A 20579-nucleotide genomic window follows, 5' to 3' on the forward strand; every position below is an offset into this window, starting at 1 on the left:
TAAAGAGAGATTTTATTTCTTGATTTAGACTCATTCAAAGACATTTAAAGCTTAATTGAAGAAGAAATTTTATTCTGAAGGGGTTTTTATTGCTTTTTCCGAGGGCGAAGATTCTCCATCTCTGGTTAGTTAAGATTTACTTGTGATAAAGGGCTCTTTTTTAGTGAGGGAGTATGAGCCAGATATGTCTAACAAGGTGTTTTCCAGGTAACATTTTCCTCTTCAAAGTGGGTAAGCTTAAGGTGTCAAATGTCTTTGAGAAGCTGCAGTACCTATGGGAGGCAGGGAGATAGATGAGACGGCACCATATTGAAGGGAGTGGGGTCTGGTGAAAGGCCCTGTGCTTGACGTCTCTCCAGCGCTGTGTCTCCGTGACGGGACAAGTGACTGACAGAGTTGTTCTTAGTACTTGGTGATGTGTCGGGTGAAGGAATAGTTCTCAGTTTTTTACATTTAGTAGCTATGGATTCAGATTGTGTTGTGTCAACAGCGTAAGTGTTTGCAGGATCAGCAAGATTGATGTAGACTTGAGCAAACTCTCAAGTATTAAATGATACCAGTAATGAGGACTGTTAAAATGAAAATGCTGTGGATGATGGAAACTGCCTGAGGAGAAAGGGAATGAACTTGAGTGTGTGCCTGGGATTCCAAGCAGTTAACATTTATGTAATAAGAACAGCATCAGCACTTATAGAAGACATGTCTACAAAATTGAAATGCTCCTTTTATTTTAAAAAACGTGCATATACAAACACACACACACAGAGAAATAAATGTTTCTTTTAATGAGAGAAAGGAGAGCCAGCCGGCTCCGTTACATTCTATCCCGCTATTTCTGAGTCTTTTGCTGGTCTTCAACCAAACATGTTAAGTGCTCCTTGTGGTTTATAGATGGGAAGCTATTTGGGAGACTTGTAAATAAATGTTAAGATTTTCTCAAGAACATAAAATCCCTATGTTAATACATGATAGAAATTTTTCACTGGCCTGTTAGCTCCTACACAAGGTGGGGATTTAGCCTTTATCTTAGTTACCACTGGGGTCAGTGCAGTACAAGTGTACATTCTGTACAGATTTGAGACATGCAGTTTATCATTGAAGAAATGATAAAATAGGGAATACATTTAACTTCATATTACCCAGTGCTGTGACTCGGAGCCATTTTAAGACTAGTGTTTATCATTTACATAGCATTTCACATGTGTGACCCACTTCTCTAGGGCAATGAAATCTCAAATCCTTTTCTTAGAAAATAAAGTAATAGGTCACAGATTTGAGGTGTGGGGGCAGGAGCCAGAGAACATCAAAGCACATGGCTAGCAAAATCCACAATATAAACAATTTTTTATGCTTGATACTTATAAGGAAGGCTGTGGGTTATTTTTATTTTTTGACATCCAATATGCTTGCAGCTCTTTCTCTCTCACTCAAGAAAGCATATCAGAGTGAGTGAGAGTGACTTTTATAGAGAATTTGCTTTACGTGTATTTTTTAACGTTGAAATCATTTTCTGATGTTGTCTGTGGCATGCCTCCCTGGTGGAGCCACATCGCAGCTAAGAGACTTGCTCTAGGGTAAGGACAAAGGCTCGTCTCCTGCAGCCATGTGGTAGATTACGTCTGTGCAGAGTTGTGTATGGTTTCTGAGAGGGAGATGATGGGGAGGATTGGCAGCAGAAAATTGCTGGGAGCTGTCATGCCCCACCCTACTGGCAGCTTAGTTGTGGTCGGATATAAAATGGTGAGGTGCCCTTGTCACTTTCTCAGCCATTTAAGCAGTAGCCAAGACTGGCATGCCCATGTCCATTGCTGGCTTGGGTGACATGGACTGGCGAAATATAGAGGTCAGATGTAGTCCTCTGCTTGAAATGGTGTCAGTGGCCTCTTGGTCATGATTGACCAGGTCAGACTTTGCAATTAAGTGATGTGTGGGGGTTGACCAGGTGCTTTAAAGTCTGCCAAGTGTTGGAAAAAGTAAATAGAGAGTAGTAAATTTCAGACAATTCCTGAAAACAAGAGAAATCCCAGACTTTGAAGGAAGATGTATCGGGGTCCCCATGACCACCCTTAGCCTCAGAGATTCACTAGAAGGACTCACAGGACTCAGAAGCTGTTATACTTACACTTAGGGTTTATCATAGTGAAAGGATACAGGATAAAATCAGCAGAGGCACATGGGGCAAGTCCTGAGGAAACCAGGCACAAGCTTCCAAGTGTGCTCTCCCAGTGGAGTCATGTGAGAGACAGTTACCCAGCAGCCATGTGTGACAGCACGTGCAGAGTGTTTCCAAGCAGGGAAGCTTTCTCAAGCTGGAGTGTCCAGGGTTTTCACTGGGGGTCAGTCCTGTAGGCATATAGCACCTGCATGACTGACCTCGGTTATTCAAGCCCTAGCCCCTTAGAGAAAAAGCAGATGTTTACCATAAATCACAATGTTAGGGGAAACCCTCTGGACAAACTAATACTTTGTGGCCCAAGGCCTCAGGCATGCAAAAACAGTCTTATCTGACAGAACATTCCAAGAAGCCAGCCAAGGGCCCATCCTGAAAACATGCCTTTCTTGGGAATGTTCAGGGTTTGAACAACCCAGACCTGCCGAATCAACTCATTCCTTCACAGAAGGGTTATGGCAGAAGGAAATTTCCAGAATCCAGAAAGCAGGGAGTGTGCTAGAACTGTAGAAAGGTCCATTCCTTCAAGTTTGCATAGGGCTATTAGCACATTGCAAACCCAAAACATTGAGGACTAAATTGAGAACTGTTGATTTTCTTAACAATACCCGTAGCAAATTCATTTCAGGAAAAGGGAATACTTTTGTACCTGGCGGTAAGACTGAGGTTGGAGAAGTGTGGTATCATCTAGGGTAACCCTTCTCACTACTCACTCTTTAGTCAGAAATTGCTGTTTCCTCTTGATGTTAGTTAGAGAATAAAACAAATCCCATTTTGTAAGTAAAGTTTAGAGAAGTAGAAAGAAAAGCATTGTAAGCAATAGCAGATATACTTGAACGTATTATGAGATTCTGACCAAAAAAAAAAAAAACCTTTTGGAGGTCTTCGAATGTAAACTCCTAGAGATAAGAAACTATGTTTTATTCATTTTTGTAGCTTCAGGACCTGTCCTAGTACCACAACACCTGTTATATAGGAGGTACTCAGTGTTTAACTTGAAGGCTTGAGGATGCTTGAAGGGATGCTTGAAGGGATGTGTGGGGGGAAGGTCTGTCATGGGAAATAGTGGACTTCTCAAGCAAATATCTCTAAATCTGTTCTCTAATTGTGATTCTTTCCTAATATTTAAACTTGAATTTCCAACTACCTGGTGATCATCTCTCCACAGATCTAGTATTTAAAACCCGATGTTTCTGGTTGTATACTTATTTCTAACTCATCAAGTTGTTACATTAAATATGCACAGCTTTTTGTATGTGCATATTTCTCAATACAGTGGTTTAAAAAATTTAAAAAGAAGTAAAACCCAACATTTCTAATGCCAAATTTGTTGTCTTCTCTTTTCAAACCTACCCCTCTTTCCACAGTCCCTATCTTGGATAAGAAAGGACTGCAGTAGTCTCTTCTCACACCAGTAGCTTCTGTATTCAGTTGATTGTCATATTGGCTTTGCCTTCGCAGTAACATCCACATTTGTCTCCTCATATTCATCCGCACTGCCATGTACCACTCAGACTTTATTACTACTCAATGGGATGATTACTATAATCTCTTTGTCTCCAGTCTCTCCTCCTGTTTGTCATCTGTGCTTGAGAACACATGATCTTATAAAGCGTGGGTGCATTCATGTTATTTTCTGCTTAAAACCTTCCCTGACTCTCTGCTACCTACAGGATAGATTCTAAACTCCATATCCCGACATTCGAGGCCCCACACGGTCACCTCAATTCCTTGTTTTTCACCTATATCCTGCAATTTCTCCAAATTTCTGCCTGCTCTTCCTTTGCTAGAGTCTCAGCAGAATTGTTGATCTAATATCACACCCTGCCCTCAACCACTCCCAGACCTCCACACTTAGTGCAACCTTCATCCTGAAACCCTGGCCTCTTTTTGAGTCAGAATCCTTAAAATCCAAGCCCCATGCAGTGCCTTTTTCTTTGACTACATATAAAAGTTATATAAACGCAGGGGCCGGCCTGGTGGCATAGTAGTTAAGTTTGCACGCTCCGCTTTGGTGGCCTGGGTTCACAGGTTCAGCTCCTGGGCACAGACCTACACCACACATCAAGCCATGCTGTGGCAGTGACCCACATACAAAATAGAGGAAGACGGGCACAGATGTTAGCTCAGGGCCATGCTTCCTCAAGCAATAAGAGGAAGATTGGCAAGAGGTGTTAGCTCAGGGCCAATCTTCCTCACCAAAAAAAAAAGTTACATAAATGCATATTGTAAAACGTGAAATAGTACAGATGAGATTCCAGTGCAATTGCATTACAACCCATTGGGAGTATTAACCATTCCACCATTTCTCCATCTCTAGAAAAGCCTTTTTTAAATCTATATCTGTTTTCACCTCTGTCTCCAAATTTCTGAATAATGTAGAGGAACTCCTGTGCTTGATGTTTTACCTTCACACAGTAGCTGTTGTTTCTTTGTTTTGGAAAGATCACTTGTATACCCCAACCTCCCTTCCGTCTTAATCTCCCAATATTTAGTAGTTATTTTTAGTTCTTTTATTTATCACCTTTATAACTTGAAACGATGTAATAAAACTACATTTTTTGGGTCATCTCCTTTTGGGAACTTGTCCTTATTTTTGATGTCCTAAAATTTCATGGGAACCTGTTTTTGTACGAATCTTATTTTCATTTATTTTGCTTGGCATTTGGTTGCCCCTTTCATTTTGTGACTTTCTTCAGTTGTGGGAAATTTTCTTAAATTATATCTTTGATAATTTCCTTTTCTTTATTCTCTCTATTCTTTCTATTAGTGCTCTTATTAGTGAGATCTTAGACCTAAAGGAGTGATCCTCTGACTCTCTTCTTTTTTTTCATATGGTTTCTATTTCTTTGTGTTTTTTTTGCTCTGCATTCAGGGAATCTTCCTTAACTTTTTGTTCCAGCTCTTCTGTTGAATTTTTTTTCAAAGTCACACTTTAATTTCTAATAGCTCATTCTTGTTCTCATTTTCATAGCTTTCTAGTTTTTATTTAAAATTATTGTCACAATTACTACAAATTTGGAGAGTCAAAAATTTTTGAGGTATCAATTGAATAAAAACTTTTTTTAACTTTTTATTTTGAAATAAATACAGATCCACAAGAAATTGCAAAGAAATGTCCAGGGAGGGCCTGTGAATCCTTCACTCAGCCTCCACAATGTTAATGCCTTATATTACATAGTACAACAGAAAACCAGAAAATTGACAGTGGTACAGTCTATAAAGCTTATTCAGATTTAACCAGTTATACATACACTCGTGTGTGTGTGTGTGTGTGTGTGTGTGTGTGTGTGTAGAGCTCTGACCATTTTAATCACATGTGTAGCTTTCTGTAACCTCCATCATAGTCAAGATACTTAATTGTACCATCACCGTATCATAATAAGGCTTCCTTCTGTTACCCCTTTTTAACCACACCCACTCCCTCACCCCCAGTTTTAACCCCAGACAACCACTAATCTGTTCTCCATTTTATAATTTTGTCATGTCAGGAATGTTATATAAATGGAACTATATGATATATAACCTTTTGGAATTGGTTTTTTTCACTCAGCATAATTCCCATGAGACTGATACAAATTGTTGCGTTATGAAGTTTGTTCCTTTTTATTGCTTAGTAGTATTTCATGGTATGACTATACCATCGTTTCACCGTTCACCCACTGAAGGATATCTTGTGGCTTATTTGACGTTTCTTAGAATTCCATTATGATTTATTTATAATGTTTTTTAGTGTATTGCTTTCTTAAATTTTCTTAGTAGTTGCTCTAGGAATTACCATATACATACTTAGATTATCAAAACTCTACTGTATCAACATTTTACCACTTTAAGTGAAGTGTAGAAACTTTACTTCCATTTAGTTTTCTTTCCCTTTTTCACTTTTTAAGCATAATTTTCTTAAGTATTTCCTCTGCATTAATTGAGCAGCACATCAGGTTGTGTGAAAATTTTTGCTTCAACCATAAAATTTGATTAAAGAAACTCATGAGGTAAAGGAGAGTCTGTTCTGCTTATCTCAACTTTTACCATTCCATTATTCTTTCCTTTCTGAATGTCTCAGCTTTCTGGAAAAATGGTTTCATATAATATGTGGTATTTTGTGACTGGCTTTTTTCACTTGCATAATGTTTTCAAAATTCATCAATCTGGTAGCATATATTAGTACTTCATTCCTTTTTACAGCCAAATAACATTCCATTGTATGTATATACCACATTTTATCATTTTCTTTCTGTTTAGATAGCTTTCTCTGGATATTATTTATAAGTAGGTCTGCTAACAAACTTATTAGTTTTCCATTGTCTGATAGTGTCTTTATTTCCCCTTCATTCCTGAAGGATACTTTTGTTATATACAGGACTCCTGATTGGCAGTTGTTTTCTTTCAGCACTAAGAATTATTGTACCACTTCCTCTGGCCTCTGTAGTTTCAGATGAAAAATCCCTTGTCGATTCAAATTTGTGTTCTTCTATAGGTAATACGCCATTTCTCTCTGGCCTGACACCAGCCTGAGCTGGTGCGGGTGGATCGGCCCACTCACTGGTTCCCAGGTGTGGCACTGGGGCTGGGTAGGCTTGTCACTGCTGTGGAGCTGCTGCTGCTGGCGGATCAGACTGCCTGCTGGTGCCCTGGTTCTGAAGTAGGGGTTGAGCTGGCTCCTGGAACTTTACTGCTGCTCCTGCAGGTGAATTGGACTGCCTACTGAAGCCTGGTTTGCCAAACAGGGATCTGGACAGCTCACTGGGGCTTCTTTGCTGATGCTACAGTTGTATTGGCCCACCAGTGCCCTGGTTGTGAAGCAGAGGTTGGGTGGGCCCATTAGGGCTTTGCAGTTGCTGCTAAAGGCAAATTGGCCAACAAGTACCTCAGTTGAGGAACTAGGGTTGGGGTCCCCACTTGGTCTCTGTTGTGCTTCCTGTTTCCCAGTCCTTTCGCCAGAGAGAACAGACTTTTATTGTTTTTGTGTTTGTTTATTTTTTTGTCTATGCCTGTTGGTTCTGTCAGGCTGCAGGCTTCCCTGGTGCTCAGCCCAGCATATGTGGGATCTCAGGAATCGCACTGTATTGCCATTCCTCAAGTCCTGAGGTTCTTAGCCAGTCCAGTCTACCCTCTTCTTTCCAGCTTTCAGAGTCCTTTAATTGTTATCCATTGATTATTTCCAGGGTAAAAAATTGTAATTAGAGCAGGAGGGAAAACTGAGTCTACGCATCTTGTTCCCATTTCCCTTTTTTCAATAGATACTTTATCTCTGTAAGTCTTTCTGTAAGTAAAATTTGGAGTTAAGATTTCTTCTGTTCTTGAAACATCTTTTTTCTCCAGAGTAATTGTATAAAACAATAACAGCTATCATTTATTGAACTTTTTTAAATAAAAGCTTTATTGAAATATAATTTACATCCTATACAAGTCACTAATTTAAGGTGTACAATTCAATAATTTTTAGTATATTCATCACAATCAATTTTAGAACATTTTCATCACCCCCAAAAGAAACCCTGTACCCTTTAACAGTCACTCTCCACTTTCCTCAACCTTTCTCTCTCTCCCTACCCTAGCCCTAGGCAACTACTAATCTACTTTGTGTCTGTATGGGTTTTCTTATTCTGGACATAGCATATAAATTGTTTCATATATGTGATATTTTGTGACTGGCTTTTTTTACTTGCATAATGTTTTCAAAATTCATCAGTGTTGTAGCATGTATCAGTACTTCATTCCTTTTTAGGGCAAAGTAACATTCCATTGTATGTGTACACCATATTTTATTTATCCATTCATCAGGTGATGGACATTTGGGTGGTTTCCACTTTTGGCCATTATGAATATTGCTGCTATGAAACTTTGAGTACAAGTTTTTGTGTGACATGTTTTCATTTTTCTTGGACATTATGGAATTGCTGAGTCATATGCTAACTCTATGTTTAACATTTTGGGGAACTGCCAGTCTGTTTTCCAAAGTGACTGCATTATTTTGTATTCCTACCAGCAAAGTATGAGGGTTCCAATTTCTCTACATTCTTGTCCATACTTGTGATTATCTGTCTTTTTGATTATAGCCATTCTAATGGGTGAGAAGCGGTATATCATTGTGGGGGTTTTTTTTTGCCTTCCCTGGTTACTAATGTTGTTGAGCATCTTTTCATGTGTTTATTGGCAATTTGTATTTATATTCTTTGGAGAAATGTCTGTTAAGATACAGTGTCATTTTTTAATTGGGTTATTTGTCTTTTTATTATTGTATTGTAAGAGTTCTTTATGTATTCTGAATATGAGTTCCTTATATGATCTGCAAATTTTTTATGCCATTTGGTAGACTGTCATTTCACTTTCTTGATGGTGTCATTTGAAGCACAGAAGTTTTCCATTTTGATGAAGTCTAATTTATCTATTTTTTCTTTGGTTGCTTGTGTTTTTGCTGTCATATCTAAGAAACCATTGCCTAATCCAGGGTGATGAAGATTTATGCTGATATTTTCTTCTAAGAATTTTATAGGGTTAGCTCTTATGTTTAGGTCTCTGATCCATTTTGAGTTAATTTATGTATTTAGTGTGAGGTAGGGATCCAACTTGGTTCTTTGCATGTGAATGTCCAGTTGTCAAAGTGCCATTTGTTAAATCTCCAGAGTAATTTTTTTCTTTTTTTTTATTGTGGCAAAATATACATACCATAATATTTACCATTTTAACCATTCATAAGTGTACAGTTCATTGGCATTAAATGCATTTACAATGTTGTGTAACCATCACCACTGTCTATACCCAAAACCTTTTCATCATTCCCAACAAAAACTCTCTACCCCTTAAACAATGACTCCCCCTTCTCCCCACCCTCCAGCTCTTGATAACCTCTATTCTGTCTTCTGTCTCTATGAATTTGCCCATTTTAGGTACCTCATATAAGTGAAATTATACAATATTTACCTTTCTGTGTCTAGCTTATTTCACTAAATGTAATATCCAAGGTAATTTTTGTGTTTCATTAATGTGATGTTTCTCTTTCTTCCTGCTGGTTATTTTGTCACCTACCTGATGATCTTCATTTATCCAGTCATATTAATGTGATGGATGATCTGATTGTATCTTACGTGGTCTCACTTAAGTGTCTCAGTGTCTTAAGTGGTCTTCCCCCACACCACCTCAACAAGAGGTGAGGGAGATGTGATTAGGAGTTTTGTCTCTCAGGGATCAGACCCTCATCATTCTTGCCAAATGCCAGAATGTGAGGGGGAAACTTTGAGGAGGCTCTTGCCTACACTGGAAGCATTAACTTGCGCCAGTCAGTTTGTTCAGTATATTAAGAGAAAAACTTGGTTTTATTGCTTACTGTGGTTCTCTGTGTGGGGCATGAGGCTGGCCACTGTGGCCTTTCATCAGTTCTGTGTCACACCCCACTTCTCCCATCTGCCCTCCATTGTGCCTGCAAACCAGGTGCCCCTCTGGGGCCCCTCTATTCGGTGGATCAGCTCCCACACCTGTGGCAGCATTTTGGTGATACTCTAAGTGGTATAGTTTGGGATATATGGGCTTCCTCTGCTCTGCTTTATGCATTAATGCACTTCCATTTGCCGTCTCTTATACTAGAAATGTGCTGAAATATCTTATTTGATGTTTTCTCTTCATTGCTGTGGCTTTAGTTTTTTTATTTATTATTAACATCTTTATGGTCATTTCTGTGGGGTCTGAGGAGGAATGAGAATTGAGTGCATGTGCTCACTTTGCTCTCTGGAACTAGAAACCTAAGCCTTACCTCCTTTGCTTGAGTCTTATCTCATTGTTTCTGTAAGTGTTTTTTTCTCCAGCTACCCTCTATGCTCTACAGATCTGGGTTGATAAACCTAACACTGGGATTTAAGCAGAGTAAATGTTCATTAAACAGTTGTGATGACCCCAAGTAGATGCAAACCAAGTAAATTAAATGCCAAAATTATTCATATTATCTGATAAAGAAATATTTGAAAGAAAATAATTAACCCCAACCTGTTAATTAGTCTGTCCTTTATTCTTATAAATAGGGTAACAATGCCTGCTCTTCTTGCTCCCACTTTCCTATGTCACATTTGATTTAGAGAAGATAAATTATACAAAAGACCATATTATCCAATCATCCTATAAACAACCCCCTGGAAACAAGTCATGTGGGTTTGGCAGCTGTGCCACTAAGCCTGCTTTCCTATAGCTCTTTACGCACTCCATGTTACAACACTTGTCACACTGTTGTAGTTGTGGCCTGGCAAGGCTCCTCACAGTAGAGAATATGTCTTATTTTTCTTTGTGTTCTATCAGCCTAGTCTGGTATTTGTCAGGGCAAGAGAAAGGAAATGAGAGAAATAAGAATAGCCACTATTGATTGTGCTCCTACTGTATGGGTATTTTATATGTATTATATGTATTATATCTGATTTTAACACTTTTCTGAAATATATATTATTATACCCATTTTGCAAATAGCTAATGTGAGTCTCAGAAGGGTTAAGTAATTTTTCCAAGGTCACACAGTTGTCAAGTGGCATAACCAATATGAAGGTGTTACCTGAAGAAGGAAAGGGGGAAGGGATGTCAAGCATTTGGAAGCAATGATTTTTGTAATGGTGTGAAGGAATTAACAAAGGAAATAGCTTATTAACTGAACAGGCTGGCTCAATATTACATCACAGAAAAATAGTTGCACCTGTGCCTTAGCACACTGAGAGGGCTGTGGAAATGATCTGAAGAATTAGATGCAGAGATGTCACCTCATGGGGTTGATCATGTTAAAAGGGTCTAACTGTTAGCTTCTTTCTTCTTCCCTGTTAGTACTAGGATGAGACCAAGTCCACAGTCTAATAATTAGTAATTTTATTAGGGATTTTCTTCTTCCTTGTCCAAAGGAAAACACTTTCAGGAGCCTAGCAAGCTTCTTTGAGTGTTTACTCTCCCTCTCCTTTCACCCTAACTTGTTGTCGGTAGATGTTCATCGTTTTCTGTTGCCTCAGTAGTTCTGGTGCTGACTACCTACTGATTATCTCTCGATGAGACTTTCGTTGTTCGCACTGCAGTGACTCTGCCATGTTAACATCAGATAATGGTTTCTTGAAGGCTGTGTTTGTTTCCAGCCTTTGGTGCTCATTTATATCTGGAAGAGATTTGACTGGTGCAGAAAGTGTAAGACCATGTACATGTAAGATCTGTACATCTGTACAGCAGACCATGTACATTTCACTGATTCTTTGTATTCTACATTGTAGTTGTCCACTGGGGATAAGGTGACCCTACAGAGGACATCCATTTACAGCAACCAGGGGTAGGTTTCTGGAGTTGTAGAGCAAATGGACTTTCTTTTGAAATGTGTATTATACTAATCAAAATACAGAAGATTAGTGGTTAAATAGGAAAACACACTTCATACCTTTTTAAATGTTTGCAGGATTCTGTCTGAAACTAACATATTTAACAGGAAGTAGCATAAGACCAGCCAGGAATTGGGTTTCTTTTCTTCATTTTTAAACCAACTTGAGAAAATTTGATGTTGTTTCTTGAAATTGATGTTGAATGCAACAGAATTTTTACATAAATAAGCCATTCTAACATCAAAGGACGAGTCACAGAAAAAAAACCACTATGATAGGAAAATGCTGTGTTAATATTCAAGAATATAAATAGGAGAGATTTCATATTGCTAGACCTTCTGCCTAGCAAAACAGTGCAGAGCACAGCCTCTGGAGGCACAGTGTATGGGTTTGAATCCAAGTTTGGGCAAGTTGGTTAACCTCTGTTATGCCTTAGTTTCCTCGCATGTAAAATCAGAATAATACTCAAGAGTTGTGAGGATTAAATGAGTTAATACAGGTAAAGAGCTTAAAACAGCTCCTAGTTTGTAGTTAAGCACTCAACAAATGTTAGCTATTATTAATATTTGCATTTTGATAGTTCCAATGCAGACGTGGTAGTTAATCGAGGTGCCCAGTAGTTAATGAAAATAAAAGGTACAAGGTTGTGTTGCTATTGAACATGGCTTATGGTAGAATTTGAAACGATGAGCAGAAAGTTCTTGGGAGGCTAGGGTTGAGGCTTAGTTCTTTGCCAGGGTGTGGGTAATGCAGATGATGGAGTAAAGGGATGTTCAAGGAGGGCAGGACAAAGGAGTCTAGTGAGAAGGTAAAACAGTGTCAGTGGATGTGAAAGTGTGGAGAATTTTGACTTTGAGATGGTGGTTCAAGAAGGCTTTTGACTACCTTGTTGGCTGGGAGGAACAACACAGCACTGGCAGAAATTCAGGTGCTGGTCTTCAGACCTCACATGATTCACCCGCGGTGTAATCTGGGGAAGGTCTCCTAATGTATCTGGAGTGTAGTTCTCTAATCCATAAAATTATTTGGCTGGGTTTGATTCGTAAATCTCTTTCTAGCACTTCTGTTGCTGGCTTCCATGATCCAGGTTATTGGTGACCTTTTAGTGATTTTAGTGGATAGTGTGCCCAGAAGCCAGATTGTAGGGAGTTAAAGAGCAATTAAATGGTGGAAGACCATCTGTTCAGGAAGTGAGTTTGCTGCAATCCAAGAAAGGGTATAAGCCTCTCCTAATTTAGTAGATTTGTTATATAGCAATCCTGCAACATGAACTTATACCGACGTCCCTCTTTTATTCTTGTTTCAAATCTATTCACAGTTCTTAAACGTTTATTAATCTTTGACGATTTAAGTAAATTTTGCACGTGGCTCAGTTTTATTTGGTTCACTTCGTTCTAATGCTCTCAAATAGTTTAACCCATTTGAGACATAATTTCTACTTAAAGAGTTAAAAGAAAACATCTACTTCATTAGTTTGGCAAAGAAAGAAAGTGTTTTTGAGGAACCAGAAAGCCAAATTTATCTATAGGCATGGGAGTGAATTTGAGTACTGAACAGACATTCTTATGATTATCATAATAAAACAGAATAAAATAGTTAAGGCATCAGAACTGCTTCTGAAAGCCTGGGCTGCATATGCGACAGCTACACAGAGGTTCTTTTCAGGTAATACTGTCTGCAGTCTTTAAGGGAAATGAAAGTCTCCTGTCAACTAGTATTTATACCAGAGCCAATGAAGATTAAATGCCTTGATCAGAAATATCCAGAACTGAGAAAAGTTAAATTGGAAGTAAAAAAAAATGAGCTTAAAGACATTTAATAGCATCCTTCTAATTAACCCACTGAACTTATTAAAATTAGAAGTTCCAATAATAGGCATGAGATATAATGAAATATTTCGCGTACAAGATGAAGACTTCTTATAGTTATGGCTGAAATGTAAAAGAGGAACAACATATTCAAATAAGAAAGCAAGGTTTGTGGTCCAGAATAAAGATGTACAAGGAATATTATGATCTAGTATTGTTTTACCGAATCTACTACAGGTCTCAATTTGTGCCCCTGCTCTGGTCCAAGCCACGGAGCCTGCCTATATTCCTGGCATTTTACTCTGAGAAAAAAAAAATCATATTTATTCATAAATATAAATAAATCTAGAAACTTACCTGGGACTTCCCTATTTCCTTCCCCCTTTTTGTTCTTATTTTGAATCTATTAACAGTTTTTAAAGGTCTGTTGAACTTTGAAGAAAAACCTATCCTATTTAGTCCTATTCTAACCCCCTCTTATTTAATGAGCCATATTGTAAAGAGCTGCCCTCTTCTAAACCAGAGGACTGGGCCTTGGGAGCCCCTCCTTCCCTGAGGTGTGACGTTCTCTCATAAGGTTCTTGGAGAGTTCCATGTATTTTTGCCATCGTACTGGTGAACACAATATGAGTAATTTTGGTCAGCTACTTGAAGCAGTATTTTACATTTACGGCATAATTATCGTGATAGATCAGATCATGTGTGTTGAAGCATCCTTGAAAGAATTGTTTCACATTTGTCGTTTTCAGTGAACCCAAACTTTAAATCTGAGAAGTAGACTAGCACATTTCATATGTCAATTAAAATGGATTGATCTACTTTGACAGTCTTTGGAGAAAAGGCCAATAAGAAAGGAATTCTTTTTAATCATAAGAGCTTATTTTCCAAGCTGCAAATGTTCTAAATTTAGGATGAATGTCAGTACTTATTTACTAAATCATGTACAGATTTATACAGATCTGGGCTAAAAACATATATACTTGTTGGTCTCTCATTTTTCAAATTAATGGAGAAAAGGAGATTTCGTACTTTGTTTTGTGAAAATACAGGTCCATGAAATTTTCCACAAATTATTTTCCTGAAGATTAAAGAATACCACATATATATATAATAAATTTTTATTTTTAAGAAGGTGATACACGAAAGTAGCTTTGCATCATGTAGGCCTAGCTATAAAACCAGTCTCTTCTATTTCTTAACTGTGTGACCTTGGACAATTTAATTAATCTCTTTACGCCTCACCTTTTTCGTCTATTATATAGGGATAATAATTCCTAACTCATGGTAGTCATATATGATTAAATGATAATGTGTGTAGAGCTCTTAACAAAATGTCTGACACATTATAAGAGCTAAATAAATATTGCTATTTTTATTTTATTCCAAATAACTCATTTTATAAATAATATTAATTTCTCGTCAAAGAGAATGTGAAAAATCCTGAAAAGTCTGGAGGAAAACATTATGTTTTCAACATTTTGGCTATTACTGTGCATAGGCTTTCTTATTATGTGGTTACAGCCATTATTGGATATTCAGTTTTGCGTTCACTAACATTTATTTATATTATCATAGTTATTCTTCATATTATTTCTATAAAATATTATTTTAAATGTCTATATAATGTTTCTTCATTAGGCTATATCAAGGTTTCTTTTACCATACACTCTTTAATGTAATAATTTCTATTCCAGAAGTTTATCCTAACAAGAGCTGATTAAGATTTGATGTTTACTGTAGCATTGTAGCATTTTAAGACTGTCTATGTGACTAAATTGCTTTTCATTAAAAAGTCTCTTCTTACACAATGCTTTTCTGTTTCTCAGTGAAATATTTTATATTCTATAGTGTTCATTAGCTAATGAGAATGAGGCAAGGGATTATAAGATTAAAACAGTTTAAGTTTACACTTATATAAAAATCATAAAAATGATAATCACTTTCTTTTTTTTTTTATAATTTTATTTATTTTTTCCCCCAAAGCCCCAGTAGATAGTTGTATGTCATAGTTGCACATCCTTTTAGTTGCTGTATGTGGGACGCGGCCTCAGCATGGCCGGAGAAGCGGTGCGTCGGTGTGCGCCCGGGATCCAAACCCGGGCCGCCAGCAGCGGAGCGCGCGCACTTCATCGCTAAGCCATGGGGCCGGCCCGTATAATCACTTTCTAAAAACTGTCCTTCCCTAAGACATACTCGATCTAAACATATTCTTACAGGCCTTAGCCAAGATTTGGGAATATATTACTTGATTAAGAAAAAAATTTTTTTATTGAGGTAATATTGGTTTATAACATCATATAAATTGCAGGTGTACATCCTTATATTTCAACTTCTGTATAGACTACATTGTGTTCACCACCAAAAGTCTAGATGCCATCCATCACCATACAAGTGTGCCCTTTTACCCCTTTCATCCTCCCCCCACCCCTTTCCCCTCTGGTAACCACCAATCTGTTCTCTGTATCTGTGTGTTTATCTTCCACATATGAGTGAAATCGTAAGGTACTTGGCTTTCTCTGTATGACTTATTTCACTTAGCATAATACCCTCAAGGTCCAACCATGTTGTCACAAATGGCAAGATTTCATCATTTGTATGAGTGAGTAGTATTCTGTCTTGTATATATACCACATCTACTTTATCCATTCATTCGTTCATGGGCCCTTATGTTGTTTCCAAGTCTTGGCAATTGTGAGTAATGCTGCAATGAACATAGGGGTGCATATATCTTTTTGAATTAGTGTTTTCATGTTCTTTGCACGAATACCCAGAAGTGGAACAGCTGGATCATATGGTAGTTCTATTTTTAATTTTTTGAAGAATCTCCATACTGTTTTCCACAGTAGCTGCACCAATTTACTTTCCCACCAGCAGTGTATGAGTTCCCTTTTCTCCATATCCTCTCCAATACTTGTTGTTTCTTGTCTTTTTTTTTTTTTTTGTGAGGAGAACTAGCCCTGAGCTAACATCCAATGCCAATCCTCTCCTTTTTTCTTGAGGAAGACTGGCCCTGGGCTAACATCCATGCCCATCCTCCTCTGCTTTATATGGGACGCAGCCACAGCATGGCTTAGCAAGCTGTGCGTCGGTGTGTGCCCGGGATCTGAACCGGCGAACCCCGGGCCGCCACAGCAGAGCGCGCGCACTTAACCACTACACCACCGGGCCAGCCCCTCTTGTCTTTTTAATAATAGCCATTCTGATGGGCATGGAGTGATGTCTCATTGTGGTTTTGATTTGCATTTCCTTAATAATTACTGATATTGAAATCTTTTCATGTACCTGCTGGCCATCTGTATGTCTTCTTTGGAAAAATGTATGTTTGGATCCTCTGCCCATTTTTTGATCAGGTGGTTTGTTTTTCTGTTGTTGGGTTGTATGAATTCTTTATATATTTTGGATATCAACTCCTTATTGGATATATGATTTGTAAATATCTTCTCCCAATTGGTGGGTTGTCTTTTCATTTTGTTGATGGTTTCCTTTGCCGTGCAGAAGCTTTTTAGTTTCATGTATTTCCATTTGTTTATTTTTCCTTTTGTTTCTTTTGCCTGAGGAGACATGGTATTCAAAAAGATACTCCTAAGACCCATGTCAAAGAGCATACTGCCTATGTTTTCTTCTAGGAGTTTTATGGTTTCAGGTCTTAGATTCAAGGTCTTACATTCAGGTCTTAAATTTAGTCCATTTTGAATTAATTTTTGTGTATGGTGTAAGATAATGGCCTACTTTCATTCTTTTGCATGTGGCTGTCCAGTTTTCCCAGCACCATTTATTGAACAGACTTTCCTCTCTCTATTCTATGTTCTTGGCTCCTTTGTCAAAGATTAGCTGTCGATAGATGTGTGGTATTTCTGGGCTCTCAGTTCTGTTTCATAGATCTGTGTGTCTGTTTTCCTGCCAGTACCATGCTGTTTTGATTACTATAGCTTTGTAGTATATTTTGAAGTCAGGGAGTGTGATATCTCCAACTTTGTTCTTTTTTCTCAGTGCTTGGCTATTCAGGGTCTTTTGTTCCGTATAAATTTTAGGATTATTTGTTCTAGTTCTGTGAAGAATGTCATTGGGATTCTGATTGGGATTGCATTGAATCTCTAGATTGCTTTAGGTAGTATGGACATTTTAACTGCATTTATTCCTACAATTCATGCGCATGGAATATCTTTCTATTTCTTTATGTCGTCTTTGATTTCTTCCAATAATGTCTTATAGTTTTTAGTGTTTAGGTCTTTCACCTCCTTGGTTAAATTTATTCCTACTATTTTATTCTTTTTGTTGCGATTGTAAATGGGATTGTATTCTTGATTTCTGTTTCTGTTAGTTCATTGTTAGTGTATAGAAATACAACTGATTTTTGTATGTTGATTTTGTACCCTGCAACTTCACTGTATTTGTTAATTATTTCTAATAGTTTTTTGGTGGATTCTTTAGGGTTTTCTATATATAAAATCATGTCATCCACAAATAGTGACAGTTTTACTTCTTCCTTTCCGATTTGGATCCTTTTTATTTCTTTTTCTTGCCTAATTTCTCTGGCTAGGACTTCTGATACTATGTTAAATAAGAGTGGTGAGAGTGCACATCTTTGTTCCTGTTCTTAGAGGGATACCTTTCAGTTTTTCACCGTTGAGTATCATGTTGGCTGTGGGTTTGTTGTACATGGCCTTAATTATGTTGAAGTTCTTTCTTTCTATACCCATTTTATTGAGAATTTTTATCATAAGTGGATGGTGCATCTTGTCAGATGCTTTATTTTTATCTATTGAGATGATCATGTGATTTTCATTCTTCATTTGTTAATGTGGTACATCATGTTGATTGATTTTTTTTTTAAGATTTTATTTATTTATTTTTTTCCCCCCAAAGCCCCAGTAGATAGCTGTATGTCACAGCTGCACATCCCTCCAGCCGCTGCACATGGGACGCGGCCCCAGCATAGCCGGAGAAGTGGCGCGTCGGTGCGCGCCCAGGATCCAAACCCGGGCCGCCAGCAGCGGAGCGCAAGCACTTAACCGCTAAGCCACGGGGCCGGCCCGATGTTGATTGATTTGCCTATGTTGAACCATCCCTGCTTCCCTGGAATAAATCCCACTTGATCATGGTGTATGATCCTTTTGATGTATTGTTGTATTTGTTTTCCTAATATTTTGTTGAGGAGTTTTGGATCTGTGTTCATCAACGATATTGGCCTGTAATGTTCCTTTTTGGGGTTGTCCTTGTCTGGTTTTGGTATCAGGGTAATGTTGGCCTTGTAAAATGAATTAGGAAACATCCCTTCCTCTTCAATTTTTTGAAAGAGTTTGAGAAGTATAGGTATTAAATCTTCTTTGAATGTTTGCTAGAATTCACCAGAGAAGCCATCTAGTCCTGGACTTTTGTTTCTTGGGAGTTTTTTGATTACTGTTTTAGTCTCTTCACTGGTGATTTGTCTGTTCAGATTCTCTATTTCTTCTTGATTCATTTTTGGGAAGTTGTATGATTCTAAGAATTTATCCATTTCTTCAAAATTATCCAATTTGTTGACATATAGCTTTTCATAGTATTCTCTTAAAATCTTTTGTATTTCTGAGGTATCTGTTGTAATTTCTCCTCTTTCATTTCTGATTTTATTTATTTGAGCCTTCTTTTTTTCTTAGTGAGTCTGGCTAAGGATTTGTCAATTTTGTTTATCTCTCAAAGAGATAGCTCTTAGCTTCACTAATCCTCTCTGTTGCCTTTTTAGTTTCTATTTTTATTTATTTATGCTCTCATTTTTATTACTTCCTTTCTTCTACTGACTTTGGGCTTCATTTGTTCTTTTTCTTGTTCTTTTTAGTTTAGCAATAGTTTGTCGCTTTGAAATTTTTCTTCTTTCTTGAGGTAGGCCTGTATTGCTATATACCTTCCTCTTAGTACCACTTTTGCTGCAACCCATAGATTTTCGTATGTTGTGTTTTCATTTTCATTTGTCTCCAGGTATTTTTTGATTCATCCTTTGATTTCTTCATTGATCCAGTAGTTGTTGAGCAGCATGCTACTTAGTTTCCACATATTTGTGTCTTTTCCAGCTTTCTTCTTGTGCTTGATTTCTAGTTTCATATCATTGTGGTCAGAAAAGATGCTTGATATGATTTCAGTCTTCTTAAATTTATGGAGACTTGTTTTGTTTCCCAACGTTTGTTCTGTCTTTGAGACTGTTCCTTGTGCACTTGAGAAGAATGTGTTTTCTGATACTTTTTGATGGAATGTTCTATATACATCTATTACGTCCATGTAGTCTAGTGTTTAAGGCCACTGTTTCCTTGTTGACTCTCTGTCTGGCTGCTCTATCCATTGATGTTAGTGGAGTATTAAAGTCCCCTACCCTGTTATTGTGTTGCTGTCAATTTCTCCCTTTAGGTCTGTTAATAGTTGCTTTATATACTTTGGTGCTCATATGTTAGGTGCATATCTGTTAATAAACATTATGTCTTCTAGAGGGATTGTTTCCTTTATCATTATATAACCTCCATCTTTGTCTCTTGTTATCCTTTTTGGTTTGAAGTCTATCTTGTCTGATATAAGTATGGTTATACTCACTTTCTTTTGGTTGCCAGGGAATGTTTTATTTTTTTAATCAAATGTGTATGTATAAGCTATAAAGCTACCCATAGCTCTGTCACAGAGAGGAGCTGATTTCTTCTTGTTTCACACAGATAAAATTCAAAATCATTTGCCATACCCTATATTTATTGCCTGTACCTCACATACATGGTAGAATATTAAGAGAATATTGAGATTATCAAGAGCCAACTTCTTTAACCTCTTCATTTTATAGAGCAGGAAACTGATTCAAAGTGACATATCTGAGATCACACAGGTGTAGATCCAAGGCTGGAACCAGATGTCCTAAAGTGTGGCCTCGTGAGCCACATACACCATGGGTACATGGTGGTGTACATGGTGGGTACAATGTGGTGAAAAATGTGCATGTACTGCATGGTATTAAAGAAAAACATATTCAGTCACACTTATTAAAGATGATAAGGGTGACTTTATTCAGGACCATAATGATAGGTATAGGGACGACTGTAATGGGATTTTACAGTGGAGGAGAGGGATTGGGCTCAACTCAGAATCCCATGGGCAAGTGGGAATTTATAGCCAAGGAGCAAGGTAGGGGTCAGTGGATGGAAAATACCAAGAGGAAACATCACGGGTAAGGCGATTCTGTCTAACTTTCTAAACTGTCCTAGCAGGATTCTTTGCTGAAGACAGGCCAGGGTGATCAGACAGCACCTGAGGGATGGTGGA

At 37.7% G+C, this 20579-nt stretch overlaps 1 protein-coding gene and 1 long non-coding RNA gene across 2 annotated transcripts in view; one reads left to right on the forward strand and one right to left on the reverse strand.

Annotated features, from left to right (window-relative positions):
- LOC147911407 (uncharacterized) overlaps window positions 1-20579 on the reverse strand; it is a 219398-nt gene that overhangs the window by 98574 nt on the left and 100245 nt on the right. The gene's annotated exons all lie outside the window — the stretch shown is intronic.
- LOC147911412 (phosphorylase b kinase regulatory subunit beta-like) overlaps window positions 1-20579 on the forward strand; it is a 97870-nt gene that overhangs the window by 15116 nt on the left and 62175 nt on the right.

This window comes from Ceratotherium simum, unplaced genomic scaffold (assembly GCF_057802395.1).
Source record: "Ceratotherium simum simum isolate JZ-2026a unplaced genomic scaffold, ASM5780239v1 HiC_scaffold_43, whole genome shotgun sequence".
NCBI lineage: Eukaryota > Metazoa > Chordata > Mammalia > Perissodactyla > Rhinocerotidae > Ceratotherium > Ceratotherium simum.